This window comes from Dama dama, chromosome X (genome assembly GCF_033118175.1).
Source record: "Dama dama isolate Ldn47 chromosome X, ASM3311817v1, whole genome shotgun sequence".
Taxonomy (NCBI): Eukaryota; Metazoa; Chordata; class Mammalia; order Artiodactyla; family Cervidae; genus Dama; species Dama dama.
Window position 1 is genome coordinate 32,114,862 of NC_083714.1, and position 19,749 is coordinate 32,134,610.

Below are 19,749 nucleotides of genomic sequence, written 5' to 3' on the forward strand. Positions count from 1 at the left end.
GGGTGGCGGGAGAGAGAAAGGGTTAGGGGGAGCCTGAGAAAGCTTGATGGAACATTGCCCTTCAGGTTTCTTAGTTCTTCCCTGATCCCCAGCCCAGGTTACAATGATTTTGACTAGATTGTGAGGGGGTTTATGGAGATGGCAGTGTGGTACTATCGGAGTGATTTAAAGCAATAAAAGTTTAGAAAATGATTCTTTAAAACATCTTCCTTAACCAAAAAACAATACAGATTCATCAAATGAGATCTTTTGCCTGTTACTTTTCATTATATGAGGTAATTCATTTGGCACAATTATTTCAGTCCTGAGGTGTATATATTTCTTTGTTTATTCATAAAGGAAGAAACCAGTCTTCACTGCATTTACTGGTAGCACAAAGTAGATGGAAAAGTTTTGAAGAAAGTAGCAAAACAGAGCCAGAGATATCTAGACACAAAATTGAACAAATCAGAGCGTCAGAGCAGCCTAACTTGTATGTTAGACACATCGATTTCAGGATAAGGAAAAATGGAGAAATAATAGAAGAAAAAGGAGAATAACAAGAATGAAAGGGATATCTGTTTCTACCCTCTATCATCTGCCCTTCCAGTCTTGTGTTCCCTCAGATATTCAGGGTGCTCAGGCTTCTTTAAGTAAAACACAAACACGCAAGCTATGGGGGGGGAAAGTGGATAATGCATTTTCACTACATGAAAATGCAAAACTTTTCTGCTTCCGTGGTTTTCCAGTGGCTACGCCCCTGTGCTTCCACTGCAGGGGGTCCAGGTTTGATCCTTGGTCAGGGAACTAGATCCCACATGCCGTAACTAGGAATATGCATACCACAACTAAAGATCCCACATAAAGTAATTAGCCTCCAACTAATAAAAATAATTGGGAAAAAAAATAAAGATCCCACAAAGCCACAACAAAGACTGATGATCCCGCATGCAACAACTAAGAGCTGGTACAGCCAGATACATAAATATTTAAAAATACATCATGAACACATTAAAAAACAAACCACAGACTGGATTTACAGAGCATATAACTGGCGTAAGATAGAGATCCAGAATATGTAATGAATTTTTGCAAATCTATACGACAAACAAGACAATAGGAAAATGGGCAAAAGCGAACAGGCATTTCAGAGATGAGGGAATTCAAATGCCCAATACACATATAAAAATATGTTCAACCTCAATAGCTATCAAGATAATACAAATTAAAACAGTAAGGTACCATTTGTGCTACCAGAGAAGTGCAAAGTCTGACAACACCAAACATTGTCAAGAAAATGAAAAGGAACTGCATATACATACATACCTCATTTTTACTATGTTTCAGTTTATTATGCTTCACAGATCCTGCATTTTTTACAAGTTGAAGGTTTGTGCTAACTCTGTGTCAAGCAAGTCTTTGGCACCATTTTTCCAGCACTTGCTCGCTTTGTGTTTCTGTATCACATTTTGGCACTCTTCATGGTATCTCAAAGTTTTTCATCACTGTTATATTGTTATGGTGATCTGTGATCAGTGATCTCCCACGTTACTATTGTAATTATTTGGGGGGCTCCATGAACCATATCCATATAAAGGGCAGATGTAATTGATAATGTTAAGTGTGTTTTGACTGCTCCACCAACCAGCCACTGGCCCATCGCATGTCTCACTCTTTAAACCAAATGCTAGAAATGCTTAAGCTTAGTGAGGGAGGCATGTCAAAAGCTGAGACAGTCAAAAAGCTAGTCCTCTTGAGCCAAACAGTTAGCTAAGGTGTGCATGCAAAGGAAAAGTTATTGACGGGAAATAAAAGTGCTCATCCAGTGAACACACAAATGATCAGACACCAAAACAGCCTTATTGCCAATGTGGAGAAAGTTTTAGTAATCTGGATAGAAGATTAATCCAGAAGATTAATCCAGAATTAACGTTCCTGAAGCCAAAGCCTAATCCAGAGAAAGGTCCTAACTCTCTTCAGTTCCATGAAGGCTGAAAGAGGCAAGGAAGCTGCAGAAGAAAAGTTTGAAGCCAGCAGGGGTTGATTTATGAGGTTTAAGAAAAGAAGCCATCTCCATCACATAAAAGTACAAGGTGAAGCAGAAAGTGCTAAGATAACCCATGAAGGCAGCTACACTAAACAACAGATTTTCAGTGTACACAAAACAGCCTTTTATTGCAAGAAGATGTCATTTAGAACTTTCATGGCTGGAGAGAAGGTGTCAATGCCTGACTTCAAAGCTCTGAAGGACAGGCTGACTCTCCTCTTAGGGGCAAATGCAGTTGAAGCCAAGGCCCATTGGCCATTCTGAAAATCTTAGGCCCCTTCAGAATTATGCTAAATCTGCTCTGTCTGTGCAGAGTAGATTTGGAAGAATAAAGCCTGGATGACAGCATATCTGTTTACAACATGGTTTACCAAATATTTTAAGCCCACTGTTGAGACTTGAAGTGAAAGTCGCTCAGTGGTGTATGATTCTTTGCAACCCCATGGACTATATATGGAATTCTCCAGGCCAGAATACTGGAGTGGGTAGCTGTTCCCTTCTCCAGGAGATCTTCCCAACCCAGGGATTGAACCCAGGTCTCCCACATTGCAGGCGGATTCTTTACCAGCTGAGCCATCGGGGAAGCCCAAAATACTGGAGTGGGCAGCCTATCCCTTCTCCAGAGGATCTTCCCAACCCAGGAATCGAACCAGGGTCTCCTGCATTGCAGGCAGATTCTTTACCAGCTGAGCCTACTCCTCAGAAAAAAATTCCTTTCAAAATATTACTGCTCATTGACAATGCACCTGGTCACCCAAAAGCTCTGATTGAGATAGACTATGAGATTAGTGTTGTTTTCATCCTGCTAACACAGCATCCATCCTGCAGCCCATTGATCAAGGAGTCATTTTGACTTTCAAGCCTTGTTCATTGTCATTGTTTAGTGGTCAAGTCATGCCTGACTCTTTGTGACCCCGTGGACTGCAGCACCATAGGCTTCCCTGTCCCTCACCATCTCCCAGAGTTTGCCCAAGTTCATGTCAATTGATTGCATCAGTGATGCCATCCAGCCATCTCATCCTCTGTTGCCCTTTCAAGTCATTATTTAAGAAATACATTTCATACAGCTATAGTGCCATAGATAGTGAGTGATTCCTCTATGGATATGAGAAAATTACATTGAAAACCTTCTGGAAAAGATTCACCATTCTAAATGCTATTAAGTATATTGTGATTCATGGGAGGAGGTCAAAATAAAACATTAACATGAGTTTAGAAGAAGTTGATTCCAACTCTCATGGATGGCTTTGAGGGGCTCAAGATTCCAGTGGAGGAAGTAACTGCAGATGCTGTAGAAATAGCAAGAGAATTAGCAGTGGAGCTTAAAGATGTGACTGAATTGCTGCAATCTCATGATAAAACCTTAGTGGATGAGGAGTGGCTTCTTATGGATGAGCAGCGCAAGTGGTTTTTTGAGACGGAAACTACTCCTGGTGAAGATACTTTGAAGATGGTTGAAATGACGACAAAGAATTTAGAATATTATATGAACAGTTGACAAAGCAGGGGCAGAGTTTGACAAGATTGACTCAAATTTTGAAAGAATTCTACTGCGGGTAAATGCCATCAGTGTTGCATGTGACAGAGAAATTTGAGAAAAGAAGAGCCAACTGGCATAGCAAAGTTCATTGTTGTCTTATTTTGAGAAATTGTCACAGCCACCCCAACCTTCAGCAAGTACTACCCTGATCAATCAGCAGCCATGAACATCAAGGCAAGACCTTTCACCAGCCACAAGATCATAACTCACTGAAGGCTCAGATGATGGTTAGTACTTTTTAGCAATAAAGCATTTTTAAATTAAGGTTTGTACATCACTTCTTTCAACAATGCTACTGCATACTTAATAGACTATAGTATAGTGGAAAAATAACTTTTATTTGCACTGGGAAAATGAAAAATTCATGTGACTCTATTGCAATATTTGCTTCGTAGCAGCAGTTTGGAACCAAAATCACATTATCTGCAAGGCTTGCCTGTACTTTGGGATATCACATATGAGAGTAATTTGGCAATATCTAGTCAATCTGAATATACACATTCCCTAATGCCCAGTAGTTCCACCTTTAGTCATTTATCTTTGAAAAACTCTTGCACACCTGAAAAAGTAACCTGTTCAAGGTGTTTGGCACAGCATTGTAATAGGAATCAATCTAGGTATTCATCAAAAGAGAAATGAATCATCTGTGTTATAGTCATACTTTGTAATACAAGGCAGCAGATACAATGAATGATCTAGATACACGTATTAACATGGATAAATACAATCATAATGTTAAATGAAAAACGCAAGTTGCAAAATAATATGTATACAGGAAATCATTTATATGAAGTTCAGAAAACAATAATACTGTATCCTATCTTTGAACACAAATATACACAATATACTAACACATGTGGGAAGCATACACACAAACTACAGTCTACAGGGTACCTGTGAGGAGAGCGGGGAGAGCAGTGTAATCAGGGGGCAACAACTCCACCCATAACACTTCTGTTTTTCTTTTTAATTTTTTATTTTGTCTTGGGGTATAGCCAATTAATAAGCAATGTGATAGTTTCAGGTGAACAGTGAAGGGACTTCAGCCATACATATACATGTATCCATTCTCCACCAACACGTTTTTTTTTTTCTTACAAAAGGCAAGGTATTAGCATTTATTAACTTTAGGTTAGAGTCATGGGTATTCAGTATATTGATCTTTATATTTTTCTGTTTGAAATAGTTTATAATCTAAAAATAAATAAGACAACAGAAAATAACAGGATTCCCAGATGGCGCTAGTGGTAAAGAACCCACCTGCCAACGCTTCTTAAGTAAGAAATGTGGGTTTGATCCCTGGGTTGGGAAGATCCCCTGGAGAAGAGAATGGCTACCCACTCCAGTATTCTTGCCTGGAGAATCCCATGGACAGAGGAGCCTGGCTGGCTACAGTCCTTGGGGTCACAAAGAGTCGGACACCATTGAGCAATGTGGCACTCACACACTACCCCCCATCAAAATGCCCACTCCAATGCATTTCTCTTATAAACAAATTCCTACTAAAGTGTTTATCCATTCAGCAAATGTTTATTGAGTAGGCGTTATATACCCATCATTTGCTTTTAAAAACAAATGATACCCGAATCTAGATGAATGAATCTCTAATATTCGAGTTTCAATTACCAAGACAGACCAGTAGTTAAGATTTAGGAACCAGGAGGAGGAGCCTTCATGGTATCTCTCAAATGATAACCCATATCTGGACAGAAAAGAGAAAGGAGTAATAGAAAGGCAAAAAGCAAGTTGGGAAGAGTAGGCAGTGAATTTTAAAAGGAATACCTGGGAGCACCTAGAGCTCACAAAGCTGTTACCATGTTTTAGAAGAACCACTTTCTCCCTGTGAGTGGTCCCACTTCCTTTCAGATCTATCCCAGTGCTTTAACACTTTAGCAGTTCAAACATAGGTTTAAACCCAGGCCTATGGTGAGCCTCAGATGCTCTCCACATCTACACCAAAGGAGGAGTCAGAACTACACCACATCAAAAGAAAAACCCTCTATCAAGTAGTAGTGGATGGTGTAGGTTTTACCGGAGACTTTGTGGTGAGGAAGAGGCCAAGGTTTACATCAAAGAGCAAATGATTCATCAAAATCCTCAATTCCTGGTATGTCATGTTTCTGAAAGGACAAAATCTTAGAAATGGAGAACATATTAGTGGTTGTTAGGGGGTAGGAAGGGTGAACAGGAAGGAGTAGCTGTGGTTATGAAAGGCAGCATGAACAATCCTTATAGTGATGGCAATGTTCTTGATATGGTGGTAGACACACAAGCCTGGTGGTGGTTTAGTCACTAAGTTATGTCCAACTCTTTATGACCCCATGGACTATAGCCCACCAGGATCCTCTGTCCATGGGATTCTCCAGGCAAGCATACTGGAGTGGGTTGCCATTTCCTTCTCCAGGGGATCTTTCCCACCCAGGAATCAAACCTGGGTCTCCTGCACTGTAGGCAGATTCTTTACCAACTAAGCTACACACAAGCCTACACAAGTGATAAAACTGCATAGAACTAAACACACACATGCACACAGAAGTATAAGTGACACTGGAGAAATCTGAATAAGATGGCTGAATTGTATCAATATCAATTTTCTGGTTGTGGTACTGTTGTTGTTGTTGTTTAGTGGCTCAATCGTGTCTGACTCTTTTGCGACCCCATGGACTATAGCCCTCCAGGCTTTTCTGTCCATGGGATTTCCCAGACAAGAATATTGGAGTGGGTCATTTCCTCCTCCAGGGGATCTTCCTGGCCCAGGGATTGAACCTACATCTCCTGCATTGCAGGCATATTCTTTACCACTGAGCCACCTGGAAAGCACCTTGTGGTACTGTACTATTGTTTTATAAGATATTGTCTATCATAGGGGGCTTCCCTGGTGGCGCAATGGTAAAGAATCCACCTGCCAATGCAGGAGACACAGGTCTAATCCCTGGGTCAGGAATGCCTCCAGGAGGAGGAAACAGCAACCCACTCCAGTATTCTTGCCCAGGAAATCCCATGGACAGAGGAGCCTGGAGGGCTACAGTCCAAGGGGTTGCAAAGAGTCCGACATGACTAAGCACACACACACACATCTATCATAGGGGGAAACTGCATAAGGAGTAAATCAGATCTCCATATTATTTCTTATGGCATTTGGACTTAGATTATCTTAATAAAAATTCAGTTAAAGAAATATAATTAGTCCTCTTTATTGCTCAGTCCACATTCAATCTTCTTCTCATTTCTTGTCCTATCAATTTAGCTCTATCACACCTCTCAGTTTCAGGCAGTAGTCGAATCGATAAACTTCCAGGTATCTTACCACAACCTTCAAAAATGGATCTCTCCCTAGACTAGAAAGGTATTAGCAAACATTATTGTAAAGAGACCATAGTGAAGCTCCTTAAAGAAACCTGAAATGCCTTAATAAAATTCACAGATTGACCAGAGGTCAATCATCACCTATTGCTAGTAAAAGTTTATAATAGCCAGGACATGGAAGCAACCTAGATGCCCATCAGCAGACGAATGGATAAGGAAGCTGTGGTACACATACACCATGGAATATTACTCAGCCGTAAAAAAGAATTCATTTGAATCAGTTCTAATGAGATGGATGAGACTGGAGCCCATTATACAGAGTGAAGTAAGCCAGAAAGATAAAGAACATTACAGCATACTAACACATATATATGGAATTTAGAAAGATGGTAATGATAACCCTATATGCAAAACAGAAAAAGAGACACAGATGTACAGAACAGACTTTTGGACTCTGTGGGAGAAGGTGAGGGTGGGATGTTTTGAGAGAACAGCATGTATATTATCTATAGTGAAACAGATCACCAGCCCAGGTGGGATGCATGAGACAAGTGCTCGGGCCTGGTCCACTGGGAAGACCCAGAGGAATCGGATGGAGAGGGAGGATCGGAGGGGGGATCGGGATAGGGAATACATGTAACTCCATGGCTGATTCATGTCAATGTATGACAAAACCCACTGCAATGTTGTGAAGTAATTAGCCTCCAACTAATAAAAATAAATGAAAAAAAATTAAATTAAATTTAAAAAAAAAGAAAGAAACCTGAAATGTCTTGATAAAATTAACAGATTGACCAGAGGTCAATCATCACCTATTGCTAGTAAAAGCAAAAAAAAAAAGAGAGAGAGAGAAAAAAGTTAAACAAAAAGCACCTCAAACTCAATGACTTTAAAGAACAACCATTTCAGACTGCCCTGGGGGCACAGTGGATAAAATCTACCTGCCAGTGCAGGGGACACAGGTTTGACCTCTTGTCCAGGAAGATTCCACAAGCCCTGGAGCAACTAAGCTTGCGCACCAAAACTACTGAGTCCTCAAGCTGCAACTCCTGAGCCTGAAGGCTGCAACTAGTGAAGCTCACACGCCCTAGAGTCTGTGCTCCTCAACGAGTGAAGTCATGGCAATGAGAAGCCCGCACACCACGAGGAAGAGTAGCCCTCACTGGCCGCAATGAGAGAAAGCCCGCACAAAGCAACAAAGACCCGTCACAGCCAAAAATAAATAAATGAATATATTTTTTTAAGAAAACTGTACCAGAAAAACCCCATATCTTCTCATTCATGAGTCTGTAGATTGACAGTGATTGGCTGATCAAGACTGAGTTCAAAGGAGCGGCTCTGTGTCAAGCTGTAGTTCCAGCTTGCAGGTCCAGCTGAGCTTGCTGCTTAGAAGCTCAACTCCACTTATGTCTATTTATTCTGGGACCCAGACTGCAGATACAGCTCTTCTTACTTGATGACAGAAGCACAAGAAATGCATATATATTTCTTGTCTCTGTTTACATCATGTCTACTAATATCCCACTGACCAAAGCAAATCACATGATTGAGTTCAAAGTCAACAGGTGAAAATGTGTATCCCTCCCATGGATTTGGGAGGAAGAAGTAGATGTTTTTGAACAGGTATGTAATCTATCAGATCAATCAATGTGTATCATGTCTGTGCTAGACACCTGTCACTCTTCTGTTACCTTCCTGGCAGAGGCTAAGTCTCCTCCACTAAACTTCTAGAAATCCTCAAATGCTCTCTTTAGGGAATATTGAATCACATATTTACTGGAGTGAAGGAGATAAATGACGTTATTTGACTTGAATAGAAATGGGCCTGGGGGCAACATGTACAGACAAATTGCATCTCATTGATAGGTTCGGAATTCCACAAATTACCCAGTCACTCACCCAATGGGAAAAAAATGTCATAAAGAACCCAGAGTGTCAGGGAAGGTGCAGAGAGGCATTCTGATCAAATAGAAATTGTTAACAGAGACAGTTTTTGTTCTTTGTTTTAGTCATTCCTTCAGTAAATATTTCTTGACTCTCTACTATGGGCCAGGCACTGTGCTGAGGGCACATGGCGAGCAAAACAGCTGATATACCTAAGACTGTAAAGTAGCATAAAAGAAAGATGGTTCTGGATACATGTATATGTATGGCTGAATCCCTTCACTGTTCACCTCAAACGATCACAACACTGTTAATTGGCTATACCCCAATACAAAATGTTTTTGCTGTTAAAAAATAAAAATTAAATTAAAAGAAAAGAAAGACAGTGCTGTGATAGTGAATAATCATTGTAGGAGGGGAAAGCACAACTTAGGTAGAATGGTTGGGGACACCTTACTAAACAGGTAGTATTTAGGCTGAGACTTGAAGAGTGATAAAGATCTAGCCATGTGAAGAACTAGAGAAATCACATAATCAAGAGGTATAGATCAGAGTTTATTGTCTATAACATTGATGAGAAAAGTTAAAAGACCAAAAGACATTATAGGATAGATATCATTGATGCCAGGAGAAAGAAGTCTATGGCATATAAAATGGGAAGCAAAAGAGATACAATAGCTCTTTGTCCTGTCCTTGGTGGTGGTGGTCAGTCGTTAAGTCATGTCCAACTCTTGCGACCCCACAGACTGTAGCCTGCCAGGCTCCTCTGTCCATGGGATTTCCCAGGCAAGAATACTGGAGTGGGTTGCCATTTCCTTCTTAAGGGGATCTTCCTGACCCAGGGACCAAACATGGGCCTCTTGCACTGCAGGCAATCTCCTGCATTGCAGGCAGATTCTTTACTGACTGAGCTATCAGGGAGGCCCCAGCATCATATCCTCCACTAAAAGGTGCCAAAGTATATTGTACTTAGTAATGAAAGATTCATTAATGCACTACCCCAGGTCTGCCACTACAGAGTTAGCAGCCTTGAGTAAGCCAGTTTCCCTTGCAGATCCTCAATCTTCTCATCAGTGAGATTTCCTAAACCAGTTTTTCCCCCTCAAAAATATTGTTTGTCGGAATGTTAGCAGATGCTATGCACAAAAGACTGTAACACTGGCTAGAGTTAGGCAGGTTTCTTTACCATGCTGCTTCTCAGGGCCTTGAAATGTTTTCACATAGATTGAGAACCTCTAAGAAGGAAGCAGACTGAACTGTGTGTTTCCAAAACTCAAGTGATCAAGGAACCCCTTGCGCCGGTCACATTCCAGAGGGAACATTCCGCGGAACACACTTTGACACTCAGAACTGCTTCCCTGGCTGTTCTCAGGTCCAGTCCAGCTCCAAAGGGCTCTGTGGTGAGCAAACTCACCTCAGAGGGAGGCTCTCTTGGGATTTTCTCTCAAAGAATGTAATCATACCGCAGCGAACCAAGAAGAATTAAGATAAGGTTCAATTCTAGTCCTTTTTATGCCAAAAGTTACTTTCTTCAGTACAGGATACATTTAGAATACAGGCTACAATTAAAAAGGAAAATAATTATCAACCAGATAGTAAAGACAAAATTACTTTTCTACTGAGTTTGGGAGGGATGATGTAAAAAAAAAAAGAAAGAAACAGATGGAAACATACCTATGCTGAAAACCAGAAGAATGGCATAGTTTCTTACTTAAAATCACTTCCTTGTTTAATGTATTCTGAGATCTTGTCAGAAGTTTAGGAAATAATCCATGATTAAGTGTGATTAAGTGAGAAGTATGGAACTAACTAGCTAGCCTTTTGTCTTCTTCAGGAGATCATCACGACATCAATCATTTCAGGATTATTTATTATCTTTCCTCATTTTGCACCATTTGGCCAGAAAAATGGTTAGCAATTCCTTTAAGCCACTTATAATTTACCATGTCGATGAGTGTGTCAGCTTTGTCATTTTGCAGGTTATTTCCCAGGTAATAGATATGCATTCATTCTATCTTTCTATGCTTCTGCCATTCTTAACAAATAAAATCCAGAGTACTGGAGCCATCCATGTGCATCCAGATAACTGAGAACATTCATTTTGTCCCCAGACTGTGTGACCTTGAGCAAGTCCTCACCCTCACTGGACCTCAATTTCCTCACTTACAAAATAAGTGATTTGGACTAGATACGAGCTAGTTTCTTTTGGCTCTCAAAGTCTCTGATTCTATTTTGCATTCAAATGCAAAGGACTAGAAAATTATATATTTAATTTAAAAATCCCCCTTCCATCTACACATATCCTATTTTCTAAATATATTTTTTAAGATTCTTAAACTAGCAAATTTCAGATACATAAAAAGAGAAGCAATTAAACACCCTAGAACATTCAGATTTACAATCATTTCACTAATTAATTTAATTTCAGGTAGAAACAAAATGAAATAAAAGCCACAGTGATAACAACTTAATAGTTTATAATTTTAATTGGATGGTATAAATATCAGCTTCTCATGTGTACTGCAATTTTCCCAATATATTATCTTGCATTAATAATATTTTAACCAATTGCTAGTATTTATTAAGCATCTATCTATGGAATGCCTATTCTGGTACTAGTTGCTACAGAGGATTCAAATAAACTTCACTGATTTCAGAAAGCTTCACTTGGTGTTGGGGAAGCAAAACTTATTCTCAAGAAACAATTAGAGACTAATATCAGACAATATATAATTAGGTGCCAAATTGTGTGATATGAGTGAGCAGTTCTCAAATTTTTACTCTCTACAACATGTACAATGAATAATATTCCCTATACTTGGATAAATAAATATTTATTTATTTATATTTATAAATAAATAAATATTTATCAATAAATATTTATTCAATAAATATATGAATTAATCTTACATGTTTAGCATAATCATATACATTTGAATAAAAGTGATTGAAAGGGATGTCCATTGTAGGACTAATCCACGTGAGTACACACACATATACATATACCCATATGTGTGTGTGTGTGCGTGTGTGTGTTAGTCACTGTGACTCTTTGTGACCCCATGGACTGTAGCCCACCAGACTCCTCTGTCTATAGAATTCTCCAGGCAAGACTACTAGAGTGGGTTGCCATTCCCTTCTCCAAGGGATCTTCCTGACCCAGGGATCAAACCCAGGTCTCTTGCATTGCAGGCCTGTTCTTTGTCATGGAGCAAGAGGAGACAGGTTGGGATAGATAAGGTAGAACCAGTTTATGGCAGGCCATAAAAACCAGACTGAAGCACTCAGAGTTGATCCCAGTGGCAACAGGGAGCTATTGGAGAGACTCAAGCAAAATCCAGCAGAAAAGGGACTTATGAGCTCTGTGTGTATCTATGTTCAAATGTAAAAGAGATGGGGTGGAAAAGATGAGCAAGGAGAGATTTATCCTTTTTATAGGCCTTTCCTAAAGGGGTGGCAACTGAAGCCTAACATTTTAATTCCATTTTATGAGGTTTCATATATTTTAATTAATGTTAAACTGATTTATACCCCGAGGGGTTATATGCAAATGGCACAAGCAAATAAAATAAAGGAAGACACATGTGCACAAGTTTGTGTGCATCTGTATGTATTTATAGACAAATCCTTCAGCTACATTTGACTGTGCTTCTTGTAGGAGTGCCAGTTTCCACCCACACCCCAGTCTTCCTGGATTCAGTCAGGAAGGCAGAATTAACAGCACACAACAATTTGAGGGGGGTTGATTGCCCATTATTTGATCTAAAACAACTTGAACAGTATAAAAAAGGGCAGCTCTAAGAAGAAAAGTGAGATTAGTCACGTAGCCACTTTGCTGGCTCCCATGCTGTGCTTTCAACTATAGACTGTATTTATTTTTTTCCATCCTAAAATCAAGTTTCTTAAAAGCTTGCCATTGTATCTTAATGGAATCTCTTGTATTCTCCCTTTGGGAAGGAAGAAGACTTTACAGGGACTTTCCTTACCCTGTAACAGAGAAACAGAAAGCATTCTTCAGCTGGAGTGTGTGTGTGTGTTGGGAGGGGGTGACATACAGGGGGTGATAAGAGAATGAAGTGTTGGCCTTTCTTACCTCATGATCCCAACCCTAACTATACACAGACCACCTAGATTCTGTTGGGGTTAGATGGCAGAGGAACTTGGTCATAAATGCAGGAGAGGAATTAGAAGAAAAAAGAAATAAGCCTTTGAATTTATAAGGCATTTTATGCTTTATATCTTTTATCCCATTTAATCTTCATCCTACTCACACATGATAGAAAGGTCAGGGATTGTTTTCTCCTTTCTTTGACAAAGGAAGAAACTGAGATAAAGCTTGAGTGACTTATCTAAGATCTCACAGACAGGTCATATACATACTTTTAAAAACAACTTGATTGAGATATAATTCACTACCATAAAATTCACCATTTTAAAGTGTACCCTTCAGTGTTTTTTTCATGTATCAAAAAATTTTCCAAGCATCACTGCTATCTAATTCCAAAATATTTTATCATCTTAAAAAGAAACCTATACCCATTAGCAATCACTTTCCACCTCCTATCTCCTCCCAAGCCCTGGGAAAGACTACCCAATTTTTGGTCTCTATAGATTGGTGTATTCTAGACATTTCATTGGAGAAGGAAATGGCAACCCACTCCAGTATTCTTGCCTGGAGAATCCCGGGGACAGAGGGGCCTGGTGGGCTACTGTCCATGGCGTTACACAGTTAGACACGACTGAAGTGACTTAGCAGCAGCAGACATTTCATATGAATGGAATAATACAATGCATGATGGCCTTTTGTGTCAGGTGTCCTTCACTTAATGTTTTCAAGGTTCATCCATGTAGTAACAAGCATCATGTTTTTCTGTGTCCAAATAATAATAATATTAAATATATATATATATGCGTATATACATATGGTGGTTGTGGTTTAGTCACTAAGTCAAGTCCGACTCTTGGGATCCCATGGGCTGAAGCCTGCCAGGCTCCTCTGTCCATGGGATTCTCCAGGCAAGAATTTTGGGGTGGGTTGTCATTTCCTTCTCCAGGGGATCTTCCCAACCCAGGAATCGAACCCAGGTCTCCTGCACTGCAGGCAGATTAAGATGAAAGCAAATGGCATTCAGAACTTCCTCAACCAGGGATCAAACCTGTGGCCCCTGCAGTGGAACCATGGAGTCTTAACCACTGGAACATCAGGGAAGTCTATATATACATATATATATATATATATGTAACACTTTTTTTATCCTTTCATCAGTTGATGGAAAACATACTTCTCAAAGATTTTAACCACATGTAGAACCTAATTTCAGATTCTAGGTTCAGAGAATATACCTTTAAGACAGAGTGAAAAGCATCTGTGATGATTACTTTTGTGTCAACCTGACTGTCCAAGGGGTGCCCAGATGAAACATTTTTTCAGAGTGTGTCTATAAGGATGCTTCCAGGTGAGATTAGCATTTTGAATCAGTGGACTCTATAAAGTAGATCACCCTCCTCAATGTCCATGGACATCATCCAGTCTCCTGAGGTCCTGAATAGAACAAAAGGGTCTGGTAAGGAGGAATCCACCCTTTTTGTTTCTGCCGGCCTCCTGAGCTGGGACACCAGTCTTGTTCTGTCCTTGGACTGGGATTTATACCATTGACTCCCCTGGTTCTCAGGCCTTCAGATTCAGACTAGAATGACACCACCTGCTTTCTTGGGCCTCCAGCTTATAGATGACAGATTGTGGGACTTCTCAGCCTCCATAATTGTGTGAGGCAATTCCTCACAGTAGCGAGGATATACCAGGTCCTATTGCATGTGCATGCTAAGTTGCTTCAGCTGTGTCTGACTCTTTGCAACCCTATGGACCATAGCTCTCCAGGCTTCTCTGTCCATGGGATTCTCCCGGTGAGAATACTGAAGTGGGTTGTCATTTCCTATTCCAGGGGATCTTCCCAACCCAGGGTTTGAACCTGCATCTCTTACATCTCCTGCATTGGCAGGCAGGTTCTTTACTACTAGCGCCATCTACTAGTTCATATCAAATTTTGACATATATGAACCAATAAGAGATACACACACACACACATACACACACACACACACACACACACACACACACACACATATATATGAGATACATATTTCCTATAGGTTCTCTGGACAACACTGACTAATACTCCATCCAAAGGAGAATGATGGTCCTAGGCCCTCAATGGAAACATCTCTTGAGCCAAGACTCAGATTCTGACTCAGATCTTGTGAAAAGAAAAAGTAGACAGGAGTATTAGTCAGTGTAACCAGATTCTAAGCTTCACAAAGTTATTTAGAGGTATTCAGGATATGCAGAGGGACATTATTTTTTAATTTATTTATTTTTAATTGGAGGATAATGGCTCAGAGGGACACTATTAATAAACACTCTGACTTGGATGAAATTGGCTCAGTACCACAGTGGTCCTGATAAAGCCATATGTCCCATTAGGAAGGGCTGGGAGAGAGAGGCATGTGGCTAATAATCTTTACTTATTTCAAAAGAACACATCATTGAGAAAATAGTTTCTACTGGGCTCCATGGCTTCAAATAGATATTTCTACATTCCTCAATGTCTCTCTTTACTTTATCATGTACATTTCCCTTCTGCTCCTATCCCTCAAGCACCTCTCACTTTCAGTTCTCAACCTGTAGATGGCACACTTCACTACACCATCCAACTCACACTCACACACCCTACAGCTGTCAGATTGGGAGGGAAAGAGTTTGAATCTTGGAGTAAGCTGAAGCATTGCAGCAGCAGCAGAGAGCTGAGAGGCCTTCTGGGATTCTCTTGGTCCAAGGATCCACCTTAATGGAACCCTTACTACTTAAAGTATCCTGTATTGACAGGGTAATCATATCATTTCTGAGGTTTGAGACCTCTAGGTCTTTCCCGGGTTGAAGAACACATTTTTAAGAAATTTTTGAAAAGATTAAGACCATCAGCAGATCCAAAATAGGACCAACATCTAATTTAACAGAGACTAGTATGAATCTCTGTGGCTAAACACATCCTGCTAAGACACACATGGAAGGGTTGAAGTAAAGCATCTCCTGAGATGCAAAGGACCAAAAGGAAACTTCTACAGGTCATTGTGTTGTCCAGGAAGCCTTGGGAAAGCAAAGGGGAAAATATGGTGTAAGAAAATCAAATCCCTTTAGCATGAGTCTCCTTTAATGAAAGGAATTCTTGAATATGTTGCAGGTAAACTGAGCTCCTACAAAGGAAACTCCACCTTCTTTGCTTAACTCTCCAAGATGTTTTCTCTTCATTTTAGATGACACTTTCATGGACATTCTGTCCTAATATCTTTGTTCTAAAGTGCTGCTGTTCCCTTTGGTCTTTTTCTCAAAGTGGTTATGATCTAACAATATACAATGTGGGAAGAAAACTCTCTATATAAAACTGTCCATCATGGAATCCTTTGGTAAACAAAATCATCAATTTATGATGGGAATAATCTTCCCCTAATTTGTACATTTATTGACTATGCCAAAGCCTTTGACTGTGTGGACCACAACAAACTCTGGAAAATTCCAAAAGAGATGGGAATACCAGACCACCTAACCTGCCTCTTGAGAAATCTGTATGCAAGTCAGGAAGCAACAGTTAGAACTGGACATAGAACAACTGACTGGTTCCAAATAGGGAAAGGAGTACATCAAGGCTGTATATTGTCACCCTGCTTATTTAACTTATATGCAGAGTACATCATGAGAAACGCTGGGATGGATGAAGCACAAGCCGGAATCAAGATTGCCGGGAGAAATATCAATAACCTCAGATGTGCAGATGACACCACCCTTATGGCAGAAAGCAAAGAAGAACTAAAGAGCCTCTTGATGAAAGTGAAAGAGGAGACTGAAAAAGTTGGCTTAAAATGTAACACTCAGAAAATTAAGATCGTGGCATCAGGTCCTGTCACTTCATGGCAAATAGATGGGGAAACAGTGGAAACAGTGAGAGACTTTATTTTGGGACGCTCCAAAATCACTGTGGATGGTGACTACAGCCAAGAAATTAAAAGACCCTTACTCCTTGGAAGAAAAGCTATTACCAACCTAGACTGCATATTAAAAAGCAGAGACATTACTCTGCCAACAAAGGTCCATCTAGTCAAAGTTATAGTTTTTCCAGTAGTCATGTATGGATGTGAGAGTTGAACTATAAAGAAAGCTGAGCACCGAAGAATTGATGCTTTTGAACTGTGGTGTTGGAGAAGACTCTTGAGAGTCCCTTGGACAGCAAAGAAGTCCAACCAGTCCATCCTAAAGGAGGTCAGTCCTGAATATTCATTAGAAGGACTGATGTTGAAGCTGAAACTCCAATACTTTGGCCACTTGATGTAAAGAACTGACTCCTTGGAAAAGACCCTGATGCTGGGAAAGATTGAAGGCAGGAGGAGAAGGGACCGACAGAGGATGAGATGGTTGGATGGCATCACCAACTCAATGGACTTGAGTTTAAGTAAGCTCTGGGAATTGGCGATGGACAGGGAGGCCTGGCATGCTGCAGTCCATGGGGTCACAAAGAGTTGGACACGACGGAGTGACTGAACTGAACTGAACTGAATTTGTATATTCCCTGGGGTTGGATTAGTATAGTTTTAAAAAAAAAATATTTATTTATGAATTTATTTGGCTGTGCCAGGTCTTAGTTGCAGCATACAGGATCTTTGTTGGGGCATGTAGGATCTTTAACTGTGGCATGTAAACTCTTTAGCCACAGCATGTGGAGTCTAGTTCCCTGACCAGGAACTGAACCCAGGCCCTCTGCATTGAGAGCATGGAGTCTTTGCCACTGGACTGCCAGGGAAGCCCCAATACAGTATAGTTTCTTAAAGGAAGACCTATCTGAGTGAGTGTAAAACTGAAACAATGGAGTAGTGTCCTGAAAGCAAAGGGTCTCCTTTTGAGGCACCCTAACCAAACATACAGGTAGAACACAAATAGAAATTCACACATGACTTCTCCTTCTCCATCCCAACAAGGCCTTTCTGACCCCTTGAACCTCTTACTCAGGATCCTACTCTCTGTTGCAGTAAGTAAGAAATAATGGATTTGATAACCAGATTAAACTAACCATGAATGATGTATTGGTACATTTTTCTGTGACATGCAGTTTTCACCCAATTTAAATACAGATTTCCTTGGCAAGAGCCTTAAGTTCAGTTCAGTTCAGTTCAGTTCAGTTCAATCGCTCTGTCGTGTCCAACTCTTTGCAACCCCATGGACTGCAGCACTCCAGGCCTCCCTGTCCATCACCAACTCGCGGAGTTTACTCAAACTCATGTCCATCGAGTCGGTGATGCCACCCAACCATCTCATCGTCTGTCATCCCCTTCTCCTCCTGCCTTCAATCCCTCCCAGCATCAGGGTCCTTTCAAATGAGTCAGCTCTTCGCATCAGGTGGCCAAAGTATTGGAGTTTCAGCTTCAACATCAGTCCTTCTAATGAACACCCAGGACTGATCTCCTTTAGGATGGACTGGTTGGATCTCCTTGCAGCCCAAGGGACTCTCAAGAGACTTCTCCAACACCACAGTTCAAAAGCATCAATTCTTCGGCACTCAGTTTTCTTTACAGTCCAACTCTCACATCCATACATGACTACTGGAAAAACCATAGCAATGACTAGACAGACCTTGGTTGGCAAAGTAATGTCTCTGCTTTTCAATATGCTGTCTAGGTTGTTCATAACTTTCCTTCCAAGGAGTAAGCATCTTTTAATTTCATGGCTGCAATCACCATCCACAGTGATTTTGGAGCGTCCCAAAATAAAGTCTCTCACTGTTTCCACTGTTTCCCCATCTATTTGCCATGAAGTGATGGGACCTGACACCATGATCTTAGTTTTCTGAATGTGGAGTTTTAAGCCAACTTTTTCACTCTCCTCTTTCACTTTCACCAAGAGGCTCTTTAGTTGTTCTTTGCTTTCTGCCATAAGGGTCGTGTCATCTGCATATCTGAGGTTACTGATATTTCTCCTGGCAATCTTGATTCCAGCTTGTGCTTCCTCTAGCCCAGCATTTCTCATGATGTACTCTGCATATAAGTTAAATAAGTAGGGTGATAATATACAGCCTTGACGTACTCCTTTCCCTATTTGGAACCAGTCAGTTGTTCTATGTCCAGTTCTAACTGTTGCTTCCTGACCCGCATACAGATTTCTCAAGAGACAGGTCAGATGGTCTGGTATGCTCATCTCTTTCAGAATTTTCCACAGTTTGTGGTGATCCACACAGTCAAAGACTTTGCAGTCATCAATAAAGCAGAAATAGATGTTTTTCTGGAACTCTCCTGCTTTTTCAATGTTCCAACAGATGTTGGCAATTTGATCTCTGGTTCCTCTTCCTTTTCTACAACCAGCTTGAACATCTGGAAGTTCACTGTTCATGTAATGTTGAAGCCATGAAATTAAAAGATGGTTACTCCTTGGAAGGAAAGTTATGAACAACCTAGACAGTGACAACAGAGGATGAGATGGTTGGATGGCATCACCGACTCGATGGACATGGGTTTGGGTGGACTCTGGGAGTTGGTGATGGGCAGGGAGGCCTGCCGTGCTGCGGTTCATGGGGTTGCAAAGAGTCGGACATGACTGAGCGACTGAACTGAACTGAACTGATAAGAGATTTGAGTGATTATCTCATGAAGCAAATGATATTAGGAAGTATTTCATATGTTATTGTTATATGTTATTAGGAAGTATTTCGTTTCATTAGGAAGTAATACAGATGTTTGAATTCTGAAACAAAAATAGGATAATCATTTGACTTGCAGTGTTTCAAATGTGCTGACTTGGCATTGAAATGATTATTCTTTAGTTATACTTTACCCACCAGATTTCTCTCTTACTAAATTCTTGCAGTAGCCTTGCAAGCTGTTTAAAGTCTTGTTTACAACTCTAAGCACCACTCCTACATTCTCCCAGGTATAAACACTCTTCAAAAACCAGAAA

The 19,749-nt window shown here is 40.4% G+C and overlaps 1 pseudogene; it reads left to right on the top strand.

Moving 5' to 3' along the window:
* The first annotated feature begins 1,642 nt into the window (after positions 1 to 1,642).
* Positions 1,643 to 3,792, top strand: LOC133052601 (tigger transposable element-derived protein 1-like; annotated as a pseudogene).
* The last annotated feature ends 15,957 nt before the right edge of the window (positions 3,793 to 19,749 follow it).